Source organism: Mycteria americana, chromosome 3 (genome assembly GCF_035582795.1).
Source record: "Mycteria americana isolate JAX WOST 10 ecotype Jacksonville Zoo and Gardens chromosome 3, USCA_MyAme_1.0, whole genome shotgun sequence".
Classification (NCBI taxonomy): Eukaryota; Metazoa; Chordata; class Aves; order Ciconiiformes; family Ciconiidae; genus Mycteria; species Mycteria americana.
Window position 1 is genome coordinate 27,055,021 of NC_134367.1, and position 14,665 is coordinate 27,069,685.

Genomic DNA, 14,665 nt, shown 5'->3' on the forward strand with positions numbered 1-14,665 from the left:
GAAAAAAAAAGCAGAAACATTAAACTATTTGGAATGCAAAGTTTAAGTGGTTACTCATTCAGGGAAAGCTGCCTCTTTTACTCCCATTCAGCAAACTCCTCAAAAGGAAAAAAAAATGTTGAATCAGTCATCTCATTCAGAACAAACATCTTCTTAGAGAAAATAATCAAATAAATGGCTGGATTTGGGATAAACATCTACTGTTAAGACCATACCTACCATGTTATGCAACACAGAGGAAAAACAGAGGACAAGAAGAGAAAGGGCTTTGTGCAGGTGCAGGATGCACAATATGCCCTTACACATTGCTCTGGTCCATCTTCTGTCACTGTCTTTCCCAACCTACCGGGAGAGTTCACAAGGTAAAATGACTTCCAACGACTTTCAAACCCTTCCTTGGCTAAACAGGCCCGGTAAGTACCTCCAGTTAAAATGCTGTGAGGCAGTCAGCTGCTGGTTTCTGTTTTCTTGCAGGGTGTACCTGCTCTGTCGTGGGCTTATCCATGGCCACACGCTTTGAGGTGCTCCAGCATGACCTCATGCACAGCCACTGATGCTTCAAGGTGCACCTGCTGCAGCACGGACTTATCCACAGCCACAGATGCTTCGAGGCGTACCTTCTCCAGCGTGGACTTATCCTTGGGCCACAATCCCTTCAGAGGTATACCTGCTGTGGCACAGACATAACCATGGCCACAGGCGCTTCAAGATGTACCTGCTCTGGTGTGGACTTATTTACGGCCACAGATGCTTCAGAGTGTCTTGCTCCCATGTGGACTCATCCACAGGGCACAGTCCTTTCGACTCAGGTTCACACTGGAGTCCCAGCCTGTCCAGTACGGCAGCACAGAAACAGCAGCGATGCCCTGGCCATCTGCCAGCCCAGGCGCATGGCCACTGCTGTTATCGAAAGGTTCCCAGGCACAGCAGTCAGATGATCAGCAGCACAGCAGTACAGCAAGCAGCGAAAGCAAAAAGCAGCCACTAACGAGCCCTAGACTCTAATATACAGGAAGGCAAGCAAGCCCCACGGCAAGCACAGGAGCCTGCCAATTAATAGCTAAACAGCAGTAACAGCTATAAATTCAGTCTAGCACATTGCAATCAAACCTATCATTATCTCAAACCTTTCAAGCCCCACGGTGGGCACCAAAAAGGACTGTTGTGGTTTAACCCCAGTCAGCAACTAAGCCCCACCCAGCCGCTCGCTCACTCCCCTCCGGTGGGATGGGGGAGAGAATCAGAAGAGTAAAAGTGAGAAAACTCCTGGGTTGAGATAAAGACAGTTTAATAGGGAAAGCAAAAGCTGCGCACACAAGCAAAGCAAAACAAGGAATTCATTCACTGCTTCCCATGGGCAGGCAGGTGTGCAGCCATCTCCAGGAAAGCAGGGCTCCATCACGTGTAATGGTTACTTGGGAAGACAAACGCCATCACTCCAAACGTCCCCCCCTTCCTTCTTCTTCCCCCAGCTTTATATGCTGACCATGACGTCATATGGTATGGAATGTCCCTTTGGCCAGTTGGGGTCAGCTGTCCCAGCCGTGTCCCCTCCCAGCTTCTTGTGCACCCCCAGACTACTCACTGGTGGGGTGGGGTGAGCAGCAGAAAAGGCCTTGACTCTGTGTAAGCACTGCTCAGCAATGAATAAAACATCCCTGTGTTATCAATCAACACTGTTTCCAGCACAAATCCAAAACATAGCCCCATACCAGCTACTACGGAGAAAATTAACTCTATCCCAGCCAAAACCAGCACACCTCTCTTCCTCGATACTGGCTTTTTGTTAGTATGCAAATGAGAGCTTTGCCATAGTCTACAGACAGCAGAAGACTTGGCCTGACTTTCAGGATCTTGAGAAATCAGCAGTTTCCACAGAGGTGGCACGGAGAGCCCCAGAGTGCTGCAGATGCTCCGGCATAACTTCAGGAATCACCGTGTCACCTGAGCTGTGCAAAGGGCAAACTCTCATCTGAGTCAGGTGGGAACTGGAAGCAGCAGTTCCTAAGTACAGGTTTGAAATGGACATTTATAAGGTGCTCAAGTTGTTCTAGGGGCAGACAGTATCTGCTTGTTCTGGGTATTACTAGCTCCTGTTTCATGTGATGTGCCTTCATATTTAGCACAGCTACATGAAATTTGAAAAATGTTCCAGAATTGTAAAAGTTGGGAGTAACAAACTTTGAAAGCCACCTAAACCCACTGCTTGGCTGAATTGCTTCTTTCTGCGCCAAGCTGTATGCAGTTCGTGCCCAAATGCCCAATGTTTTTCCAGTTTTGCCTTAGGGTGGGTTGTTTTTTTATAGGGGAAAGTGCTCTGTGGTGACCTTAATATAAATAAGAAATGGACCCCTATGTTACGAAAGATCTCAAAAATTACATTGGAAAGTAAACACTACACAGCTAAAATATGCTTTATACTTTCAAGTGGTAACTGGTTGCCAACCCTAAAATGATTTGAAAATCTCAAGAACAACTTGCCAACTATTTTCAGAGAGCTGAAATGAGCTATGTGTGCTGAGATCATTAACAAGACCAAGAAAAGTTGTATTCAGTGCCGTTTCTCATCTATTAGGTTACTCTGCCTCTCCAGCAGTCTCCAGAGAAAGCTTCTGGCTGCTTCTTAAGGTCATTGAATCATTTCACTACAATAAATGATCTCGCTAGCTGGAAATGTTGGAGAGGCTCCCCACACCTCAGCGTTGATGTATCCGTGAGTCACTTTAATCCCTGCGCTTACGGGTGAGAATGCACCGCACCCAACCTGCCCGATGCCCTATCCATTTTGTTTTCTTTGTGCCCCTTCATGCTCTTTTACTTTCCTAACGGCCGATAGAGATCTGTGTATTTTACAGTCTGTGGACAGAATGAGAATAGAGACTAAAAAAAAAGAAAAAAAAGCAGAACTCCACCAAGCATGATTCAACCTCCCTGCTCTTGCAAGTCTTTGGCTTTGCCGCGTGTAGGCAATTACAGGAAGGAGTCCGCAATGTTCCTGCGGGGCCCTGACAGAGCAGGAGGACAAAGTGTCCTGGGGCAGGAACAAAGCTGTCTTCCGCACCAGGGGAAGCTTAGAGACAGCAAGTATTGACAGTCAGGACGTTGAAAGGCATGCCAGTTTAAGAGTAGATGGCACGCACGGTTTGGCACACCATGTAATCAGTAACAGGAGGAATAGCAGGTCCATCAGCCGTGACTGTCACGGAGGGCGGCAGCATCTCCAAGCTGCGATCCGGCAGAGCATGGACAAAGAAGACCAACGTATCTTTGATAAATGCCCTTATTTCCCTTGATAGGAGATAGCAGGCTGTTCCCTTGGTGAAACAAATTCCAAAAACATCACCTGCAAGCCCTCAGTAATGTTTTGTCTCCTTACCTTAGAAGCGTGCAAGACATTTCTCTTCCAGCTTTGATTTCTATTTCATCTTTATAACTTGCCTTTCTTTAAAGCTCAGTTCCCTCTTTCTAGAAGATAGGTACAAGTAAGCAGCACTGCATTACAGATGGGGTAGTTCAGTAGCACTGGTTACAAACCAGATTATTGTCACTTTTTTATTCTATGCATTCTAGCAGAGGTGAGCTTCGATGCGGTTCTTGGGAGGCAAAGTGGCTTTGAATGGGGAAGTGTTTCCTTACTTGTAGGAAGCAGAGTGCAGAATAAAGAATCAAAGGAGCCAACGGACTAAGTACAACCTGAATCTTTGGTAAAAAGTTAAAGTAGCTGAACGGAGACAGGACGAAGAGTAAAGAACTTAGGAAGCGAGCATGAATTTTTCTAACAACAGGTATTAACAAATACGGCACATATAACATCTCAAAATGAATATGGGGCTGCTTGTCCAAGAAGTTGAGTTTTATTTATTTGTTTACTTACTGTTTAATAAGACAGAAGAAAGCCAAGTTAATTTAGCAATGACTGTGAAAGAAACATGGAAGTCTGAGTGGTGGAACCTGACATAAACAAAAGACAACAAAACACTTGAAACAGATGGGCGCAAAGCATGAGCTATGACCATCACATTTTCCTGATAGCGTCTTTCCTGAGCTCCAGAGAAAAGGTAAAAGCTATGCTGTGTCCGGTGGGGAAGATCCAGGGTAGAAACCCCCAAAACCCACTTAGGCTAGTAAAAATCACGCTAAGTTTCAGGTATTTTGAAAATTGCAATTTAGCAATTTTCTGCACTGTGCTCAGCTGAAACATTCAGGAAGAGAAGGCCTAGGTCTGGAGGAGAGTTGGTGGTCCTGGAGCAGGACAGCCCGTGAAGCATTAACTCCAGAGGGAAGAGCAGCAGGAACCCTTTGGTGCCAGCCTTTGCGTGTCAGCGCTGCTCAGTTGGGGTAGCGGGGGGAGGATGCAGACAAGGTTGTGCTATTTGTCCTGTTATTGCAAAGCTCTTTTTTAAAAGTTCAACTTTCAAACTGTTTGCTTTAGGATGACATTTACTTCCTTCTCTTAGTCACTCTTAGAGTTCATCAATGCAGAGAAGTTCATACGCTACAAACTTGTCGCTGGCTTTCCACTGCAGCAACTCCTGTGCAGGCATGCTTGGCTTGGGCTGAGTCCAAAGTACTTCACTTTTTCGGAGGAGCGAAGCTATCACGGTTGCTTCCCCCTGTAAACAAGATCTCAGATGTCTGTCTCCCCTTGCTCTCTGCACTGCCACAATCAGAGTAATTTGGGTTAGAGGGGCCCTCTGGAGATCACCCAGCCCAAAGCAAGGCTCACTTCAGAGTTACAGCAGGCTGCTCAGGGCCCGACCAGCTGAAATTTGAACATCTCCAAGGATGGAGATCCCATAGCCTCTCTGGGAAGGCTGTGCCAGTCTTTGACCGCTCTCACTGTGAAGGATTTTTTCCTTATATTTAATCTGAATTTCCCTTCCTGCAACTTATGCCTTTGTCCTTTCATTATACCTTTTGATCTTCTGCTGTGCCCCTCCAAGAAGAGTCCGCTCTTCCTCCTCTCTATCACCCTCCAGGCAGCGGAGGACAGCGATGAGGTGTCCTCCCCTTTACTCTGCAGCTCCTTGAATCTCAATGCTCTCTGGTAGACAGAGGACCTGGAAACACAGATGCTTTGCCAATAGGCATCCTCAAAAAGTGAGGACAATTGAAAGACTTCAGCCATCTTAAGTACAGGCAAACCTCTTCAAAATATCTCAAGTTGCCTAAAAGCCCAGCGGAGTCAGGGAAAAAGAACACCCCCACCGAACATTAGTAGGCTGGGTATCCAGCCTCACTCAGTTAGAAGTTAAGCATGGGATGCTGCCTTTACTCGTTCGGTTCTTACGCTCCTAAAGGCCCAGGTAGGATTTGATCTGGGATCTTCAGTTTCAAAGGACAAAAGAGTCAAGCCAGAGTGTCCTCTAAGTTTGCTTCTTGCAGACCTCTTCATTTCCCCACCAGATTACATTATTTTTAGAATGTGTTCAGTCTCCTTATGACCTGGTTTCTTCACATTATACCATGAATGATTAACGTATAACCTTTCCCTCAGGAGGAACCTGCATCTCAACAGCCAGCAACGTTATTACAGTTCTGCAACTCAAGCACACTTCTGGTCCAATCATCAAATATATTTGTTATGATTATTTTGAGAGAAAGTTGCTGCACTGAAGCGATTTGATCTTTCAGCAGCTGACGGGACAAGGCTTGCTTTATAGGTGGCTGCTTTAGTATGGCAAACATCAATCAGGCTCCCGGACACCTAAGGCTGTGTGTCCTCTTTCAATTTATGTTTTAGTACTGCTTGTAGGAGAGTATTTTTGTGTTGTGTTTCTCCACAGATCACTTTGACAGAAATGGAGACATGCATTTTTTCCATAGGGAAAAAACCCATTATATTTTCAACAAAATAAATGACAAATATCAGCTAAAATAAATGGCAAGGAAACGTTGTCTTAGGACCTGAGTGGCACCTGGTGTTCAGGTAATGGACACGGTATGCCCTGGGGGAGGGTTCCCGGGCACTTGCCAGACCACTGCAGTGAGTGCGTCTGAAGGGACAGGATTTTGATGCAGGAGCATCACAGAGGGGAGAGAATGAAAACTCGGTCCCAGCCGCTGGCCATCCTCACTGCCCCGGGAGTGCTCCGGCAGAGCACAGTGCTGAGGATGGGCCCGGGGAGGTCGGAGGGACCGAGGGGAGGAGGAAGACCAGCAACCATTTTCTTTCCTCTCCCATTGCCCCCATACTCCACTGTATCTCAATTTTCCCCCAGGATGGGTCTCTGCTCGTGCTGAGCTCCCATTGCCCAGGACAGAGGCCGGGTGCCAGGAGAGAGGTGTTCCCCCACAACCCGCAGCTAGCCAAACTGCTCCGTCTAGGTGTCAAGGGTTAACGTGCCCACCAAGAGTTGTGGCACTTGTTTCAACATCAGTATTGGGATGCTATTCATGCTACTCTGAATATCAACCTATTTCTCCCTCTATAGATATTTTACACGATCCTACTTAGCAAGAGCCATCAAGACTGGAGACAGGAGGTATAAGATGCAGAAGACCTTTCAGTAAGCAAAACATTACCAGGTAGCCTACTCCAGAAGGTGCTACTAGCAAACAGCAACATCAGTGTACGCAGTTGCAGTCCACCACCAGGTTTGTGTACAGAGAAGAGGAAGAGAGGCAGTATGATTGCCAGCTGACCTGGTTATCATTTGACCTAGACTAACACCCCGAGAAGCAAAACCATGCCTAGATGGTGAACGCAGACATTTGACATAAGGCCAAAGGAAGAAAGGAGTAGAGAGAGAACACGTGTCTCAGGGTTGCTCGAAGGAAACCTACCCTTGCATCAAGCCTGAGCTGCAGCTGCTCTGCAGAGAGCAGGGGTGGTTTTGGGTGTTCATTAAGCACCTGCTGCTGAGACAGACAGTAAATGCAACCCATCAGAATACTGATCTGGTGGTGTGCTTGCATTTATGCAGACTCTCCTTCACCTTGCTGAAAATGAGAGCAATTCAGTTCATATTCTCCAGTTTCTCTTCCTGTCCTTCTTCTCAAAACTTTCACCAGGGCATCCTTGTTTCTTGCCTGCTAGAGTCTCTCTCCTCGTTAGCTTTTTCTTCTGGCAGTTTATGTGTCTTCTGTGTTCTCCGAATGTTTTCCACTGAACCGTGTTCCCTCACTTTTTCCTAAATAGCCTCCTGCTTTGCTCAACAGAAGGGGCCAACGGTGGTCTTTCCCCAGCTGTGATCTCTGGAAAACTGCAGGACCTTGATTATCATCAATTCTAATTAACATAACCACATCCCTCCATCCCTCACTCACCACGCTGTTTCAGAAGCTCACTCTTTCTGTACTCCTGTAATTCTGTACATGTTCACGTTTGCTCACAGGTGAGTCAGTCCGATCCGCCCAACTCTGAGGTGCCAGAGCAGGGAGGATGCTTTGTTCTGTAATGCAGAGGAGCTGCTGTCCTAGCACCACCCTTCCTGCGCCTCTTCCACGGACAGGCATTTTGGGCCTTGCTCACCCAAATTTATCTAGTATAAAGCACGATAAATACTGAATGCTATTAAATAATTACCAGCCATTTGTATGGGCTGGACAGCTGGTGATGTATTATGTTAATAACCATTACAGGTTAAGCTTTAATGTAAAAATACATTTGATTTGAGATTGGGCTCAGTTTAATGAGTTTGTTCTTTTTGTCTTCCCTGCCTAAATGCACTCATTCACCTCTACCTATAAAATGCTCCAAAATAGCCCTGGGTATCAGGATACACAGATCTGCATTCTGCTCATTTTAATCAAAACAGCTCCTGTTTTTCCCCGAAAGCCAGCACTCCCAAGGTTATTTGTGTAATCAAGGTCAGATGCATCATAAAAGCCATTACGTAGGATACGCTTGCTTTTAATCTCCTCTTCCTTTATGATCCCTGTTTCCACACTAGGAAAAGCTCTTGATTACAAAGTCTTTGCAGCGGTGAAATAAAGGGCACCATGCTATTTTATTCTTGTCTCTGTTATGCAAAATTAATTATACTCTGATCATCTGTACTAGTAGGATCTACTGTGCAGATGTTTCCAATATAGGACAGGAGCTCTGTTTACCTAATACTTACCTTTCTGTCCAGTCCTCCTCTTTTAAAACGGGGCTAAACATGGTCTTTGAAAAACATACTACAGTGCACTTGGAAGGACAAAGTCTCTGGCTGTGAAATCTGTATCCCAACATAAATATCTATACGCCATCCTCACTTGTACGAAATTCTGGCATATTTGTCACTGGTGTCAGCTCCAGCTTTTTGTGAAACCCTTCTGGTCCCACCGCGCAGGCAGGCACCAGCCTGTCCCCGGCTGTCACCCCACGGGCGCCGGCAGGAGAGGGCATGGGTTCACAGCGCAGCCCCTCGGGTGCACGTCCCCGAGTTATCCCCCGCTTGTGAATCCCCGGGCTGCGTGACGCTCGCCCTGTTCGCCGGGTCTCACGACCACCTCCTCTGCTTCTCCTTCTCAGCCAGCAAGGCTGACATCAGTCCTGGGTTTGACCAGACCTGACTTTTGGAGGATTTGGTTTAAAATCCCACTGCTTGCTTACATCATCCTTAAACCTCCTTAAAATTGCCTGCCAAGAGATAAAAACACCTCTACAGATGCTGCTTAGATCTGCTCTCTCCACTTTCGAGGCCAGAAGACAAAATTTAACATAGTCGTGTTTGGGGGATTTTGTTTGTTTGTTTTGGCATTGTTTTGGCAGGGTGGGATGGGTGGGTTTTGGTTGTGAGCGGTTTAGGGGGGGTTATTTGGGGTTGGTTTTTACTTCTGCTTCATAAAGTAAAATCTCATATTGACTATCATTTTTTTCTAAGTGCTCTGGCCAGCTGGAGCCAGGTAGTTGGCTCCACACTTTTGGAGATTTCTGAAAACCTTGTACCTCACTCCTTTCTGACCAAATGAGGGTTGGTTGTTAATTATTCTGATTTTCCTGTGTTGCAAAGGAACTTCAGGTAAATATTGCACATTGGAAAAATGTTGACAAACCATGCGGAGCATCCATCACCAAATCGCCTGGTCCGGTTTTAGGAGTTCCCACTCATTTAAAAATCTTCCTGTACAGCTTTGTAACAGCGGGAATGGGCAGCGATTCTTCCCATTTACTCAGTGTGGAAACCAGGGTCAGATGTAACGACGGCTTCTTAGCTCTTTATTTAAACTTCTGAAGACAGAGGGGTCTTTTTCATGATGATTTGCAAAAATCTGTACAAACAATTTAAGAAGGAAACAAAGCTGATAATATGTAGCTGATAATAGTTATGCCATCTGTATGCATGGGAGGTATTTCCTGGTCTTTTCTGCAACCTCATCACTATTCTACTGAGCAAAAGTGCATTTGCATCAAAGATGTCTCAAGTCCCTAACAGCTCAGCACACCAAGAGCCGCTCTCGCTCTCTCTGCCAGCCCCGAGTGCTGTGGGAAGCAAAGCAAACTGATAGATTAACAGAAGATCTTTCAGAGAGGCAATCCTTTCTAAAGGTACAGAAATGTGTTAGGAACTTAGACCTAGAAAGGCCCTGAAGCACCGAGATCCTATTGATTTTAAAGGAAGCAAGGTACTTGGGTAACTGCATAGGCTACAGATTTTTTTTTTCTTTTCAAAAAGCTCCTATTTCTGCTATGTGAGCCAAGATTCTGATTTCCTACCACAGCTGCTAAAATTGAATTAGTAGCATTTGTAAACACTTGCCTTCTAGTGGCAGACAAAACAGTTCATGAAGACAAGCTTGCCGCTTGCTAAATGGGACAAGACACCATGTGTCTAATCAACAACACAAATACCACGATACCTTGCTTCAGTATGTGTGGAAGAAATTTTACTTGGTTTCACTTCAAATACTTTTACCAGGTAATTCATCACCAGATAGCATTACCTCCGGTGCTGGCTAATCCTAGAGGGAACGCTGTGAATATCCACTTAGACAAGTCTAAGGCAGAAATAGTGAAATTGTGCCATAAGGGTTGTGCATTCCCCATTACACCAGCTCAGGAGCAGTAAATGCACAGGTGGAGACAACTCATATAGGATTGCATTTTTATGTCAACAGATTAATTTCCCTTGAAGTTTTACCTGTTCCCAAATGAAATGCAACCGAGTGATTCTGTATTTCTCACTGTTGCACAGCAGGCCTGTCCCTCTTTGAAAAACCGGAGCTCCAGCTGCCTCTGAAGGGTGTGAGGCAATTCCTTTCACAAGGAAATTTAGGACCTTTCTGCTGATCATGAGCTTCCTCCACACATGGTGCCACTGCAATACCTTCCCTCAGCAAACAGGAGGTTCCTCCACTGCCTCTAAAATCTTTCCAAGAATTACGGGCCAGATTCCTGGAAAAGATGTTGCCTTAACATGAATTAGACTTGGAAGAAACAAGGTAAAAAAAAAAAATACACAGTTGCTTCACTCCAGGGAGCATGTTTTCCCAGACTACAAGAGCTCTGGCTGTACCACGATGGCCGATTCCCTTTAGGCTATGCTTTCTGGTGGCGTGGTACCTTGTGGCCTTTGACAGATCTTCCTTACAATCAAGGAAGCTGCTTTCTGCCCAAACTGTTGGACTTGTAAGAAGAAAAAGTGCTCAGGTGGGGTGACCTTGGCCAGCTGCCAGACGCCCACCCAGCCGCTCTCTCCCCCTCCTCAACAGGATGAGGGCGAAAAATAAGATGAAAAGCTTGTGGGTTGAGATAGAGACAGGGAGGTCACTCACGAATAGCCATCACGGGCAAAACAGATTCGGGGAAAAATAATTTATTACCATTTAAAATAGAGTTGAATGGTGAGAAACAAAGACAAAAACTAAAACACCTTCCCCCTACCCCCTCCTTCCAAGGCTCAGCTTTACTCCTTCATTCCTGACCCCTCTACCTCCTCCCTGCTCCAAGTGGTGGTGGTGGCGGGGCTGTAGTCAGTCCATAACAGCTCCTCTCTGCTGCTCCTTCCTCCTCATGCTCCAGCACAGCTCCTTCCCAAGGACTGCAGTCCCTCACGATAAACCTGCTCCAGTGTGGGCTCTCCCCAAGCTGCAGCTCCTTCAGGGCATGGCCACTTGCTCCACCATGTGGTCTTTCATGGGCTGCAGTGTGGATATCTGCTCCGGTGTGGTCCTCTCCACAGGCTGCAGGGGAATCTGCTCCAGCGCCTGGAGCACCTTCTCCCCTCTTCATTCTCTCACCTTGGTTTCTGCAGGGTTGTTTCACACACTTTTATCTTCACTCCTCTCTCTCTGCTGGGCAGTGTTTTGCCCTTTCTTAAATATGCTTTCACAGAGTTGCCACCAGCAAGGGAGTCCCACACCAGGGAGTCCCACCTGCTGGTCCTACAAACTTTAAAAGTGGCCAGTGCCCCGTCTTCAAGCAATCCCCCAGACCTCCATGCTACTCTTATGGGAAAACTGCTCCAGAGCCATATTCCACTAACTAAGGCCCTCTTCCAATTTCTAGCCTAAGTTTGCTCTTGGCTAGCTTATACCCATTTGGTTTGTGTCAACACAATTAAAATAGCTCGTTTTCCTTCATGCTGTCTACTGTCATGATGCCTGTGTAGGCTGCCATCGCATTGCTTCTCAACCTTGGTTTTGCTACACTCCCGTTTTGCAAGACTTCCCCATTTCTCTGACCATCCCAGTAATGCTTCCGTACCGCTGGTCTTTTAGGATCAGTTTTCTTGAGAACGGGTGACCACAGTGGGGGAAAAACGTGTACTTATCAAAAGGAAGTCCCACCATAGCCTCACCCTCCCACTCTAGCACATTTCCTCTTTCCACTAAAACCAGACTGATTAGCAAGTAAGTTTTCCTCCTCTCTTTTCGTAGTAGCAGGTCTAAGTTGTTGAACAGATTATTCTCAAATATCTTTCCATCTCTTCAGTCATTTCCAACAAAAACTCCCATGGAAACAGCTGAAATTCTGTTACTGGTCCCTAAAGGAGATTTACGCTAATCCCATCGCTCTTACTCCAGCCATCAAAGTAATCTGGTTGTTGCTGTAGGATATGTAATCTTCATTGGCACTGACAGTGCTTCCTCATGTTGTCATCTGCAAACATCACTGCAAATATTCCTACTTTTTATCCCAAGGTCATTACTAAAAACATGATTAATGGGCTCCCTTCAGGCTGAAAGCATTGAGACAAACCATCTTCTCATTGGTTTGACCCTTGCTTGTCCATAGATCCTGTTGCTGGTCACCACACCCTCTAGTTTAATCATTTCCAAGATTAAAAATAGTACCTATTCCAGCTGGATGGAAGATGCAGTTCCTTTGTCTACACAGTATTTTTTTTATTAAACAACAATATTGGTAAGTCAAGTGTGATCACTTCCAGAAAATGGGTTACATTTTCTCCCGTTTTCTGTTTACTTCCTTGTACTCAACCATTCTTCCCATTTACTCTGAAGCCTTTCATCATACTGAAGTCAGACTATCAAGCTTACCAGTTACCAGGTACCACTTTTTACATTCTTCCTATAGAAAATGTAGTATCTACGTTACATATCCTTGAAACACAAGACATGTAATTCTTTTTCCCCCTCCACCTCCCAGCTTGACTGACTTAAACAAAACACACTTTTTTTTTTTTTAACTGGACCTTTGTTACTCATTTTCCCCCTTTCTGTTTGACGTTATTTTAGCACCTTTGACTTAAAATATAACGCCTTTGCTACTGTCATGTCTTGGGAGCCACGGGGGACTCTAGCTTCTCCTGCTTATCCAAATTTGCTCTACCAACATTGAGAAACATGCAGAGCTTGTTTGTATATCCATCTATTTAAATTAAATGGATTGAAAGTTCAAAATGGAACTCAAGTTTGCTTTTTAAATCAGTTCTTGTAACACCCTAACGATTACAACTGATCACCTTTGTTGGTTCAGTAATTCTTGGCAAGAGGATGACAGTGAAAAAATAAGTTCTGTGTCAACGCAACTCTCGGCAGCGTTTCTCTAACACGAGGTCTCTGTCCATATTTTAATCACACCCTGCACTGCTTCTGGCAGATTCCCAGCAGAACCCACATTGTCAAAGTAATTTGGCCTCTGATATTATTTACACTTTTCTTCAGCGTCTAGCTTATTTTTACATCTCTTTTTTGAATAATGCATACCTTATAACAACATATATTCCAGTCACATAAAACACGCACACATTCCTAGCAACTTATGCCTCAAGACAGCTACCAAATATCAAAGGTAGAGTCAGCCCCTAGAGCAGCTCTCCATCAGGTTTGGGGCTTTGGGTGTTTCTTTGCCCCAATTTTGGTGGCAGAAGTCCTGTTAGAAGCTCCAGCACTTACTTGGTATCTGCCTTGCATTAAGTAAGTAAAATACACAATTGACCAGAAAGATTTCCTGGATTTCCGGAATTGTTCTCTGCTTTTCCACCACCCTCTGCAAACTCCAGGAATCCCAGCTCCTGAGTGACTCCAGCCCCAGGGGCGGCTCACACCTCCGTGACACATCATTCAGGATTTTCACACCAACACCTCTCTAAGAAAAGCTATGTTCTGGGCATTTGAGTCTACCTATCCCATTCCCAGTTTAACAAAAGCATTCACTTCCCTCTCCATCATGAAAAGCTGTAGGGCCTGAGTATGGGAAAGTCATGAGCTGCATGAGATCTTAATGTAACAGTTTGAAGCTTAGTCATTCACTCTTTGCAAATAGGTACTGAAGTGTTTCGTTCTCCTCAGCCTGCTTCACATGAAACCTCTCCATCCCGGTGGCAGCAGTTGGTCTTTTTTCATCTCTCCAGCCTTTACAACTCAAAAAGTCCTTTCAGAGGACTCCCATAATCCCAAGCACCGATCACAGCTAGATCTATTAGGAAAACTGCAGGTGATGGGGAATTGAGGCAGTCCAAAAGGCTGTTATACTTGCCCTAGGTCAGGTAACACATTGGAAACGGAGCCAGGTACACAGACCCAGGCTCCTGCCTTGGTCCATCAGTATGGTCGTCAGTTACGGTAAAGTGATGTCTGATCTAACCCTACAGCTCTCAGACACTTTTCAGCTGCTGCTGAGACTGTAGAAGAGTACCCACCAGCAGCCACAGTCTTCTGACATGCAGTTGTGAACGCTACTGATGCTACACATCTTCCCAAGGCCACATCTCCTATCAGCTTTGAACAAAGTCACTGGGTCTACATGGTGGCAAAGGATTATAAAGCTGTCACATTTTGTCACCGTGTGCCACTGACCTGGAAGGCTAGGTTTGGAGTGCAGCAGCCCAGTCTCCACAGCTCCACAGGGAGGGCCAGGTTGGTGTTGTGGCTTCTGCCTTCTAGGTACTCCCTGTAGATTTGGCTTATCATCCAAAGAACTGCACCTTACTGAGCCCCGCTCAGAAAAAGTTGAATTTGCACATGCAGGAGAAAAAAAAACATCTTTGCAACCATCTCAGGCAGTGGAGCTCCCTCCCAGAAGAGACCAGCATAACATGAAACCTCTGAGCCTTTCACACAAAGTGCAAAACACATTTCCTTGGTCTGGGTCTCTAGTTTTAAGAGCCTGCAAGTGAGAAGACAGACAGCTACATAAGTAGTTCTGTTTTCACTAAGTCCATCACCAAGCTATCTGGGCTTGTTGTAATGCACTGATTAAACACTCAAATCAGAGAGGGCATAGAAATGATCGCTTAAGGGCATGGGGAGCTACAGGGAAATTGTCAAAATG

The 14,665-nt window shown here is 45.6% G+C and overlaps 1 long non-coding RNA gene across 1 annotated transcript; it reads right to left on the reverse strand.

The window, feature by feature from the left end:
- On the reverse strand, positions 1–747 carry LOC142407650 (uncharacterized). Its single transcript, XR_012774999.1, has 3 exons — positions 422–747; positions 220–342; positions 1–98 (listed from the first exon to the last, which is right to left on the reverse strand). It is a non-coding gene; the product is annotated as an uncharacterized LOC142407650 (long non-coding RNA).
- Between the last annotated feature and the right edge of the window lie 13,918 nt (positions 748–14,665).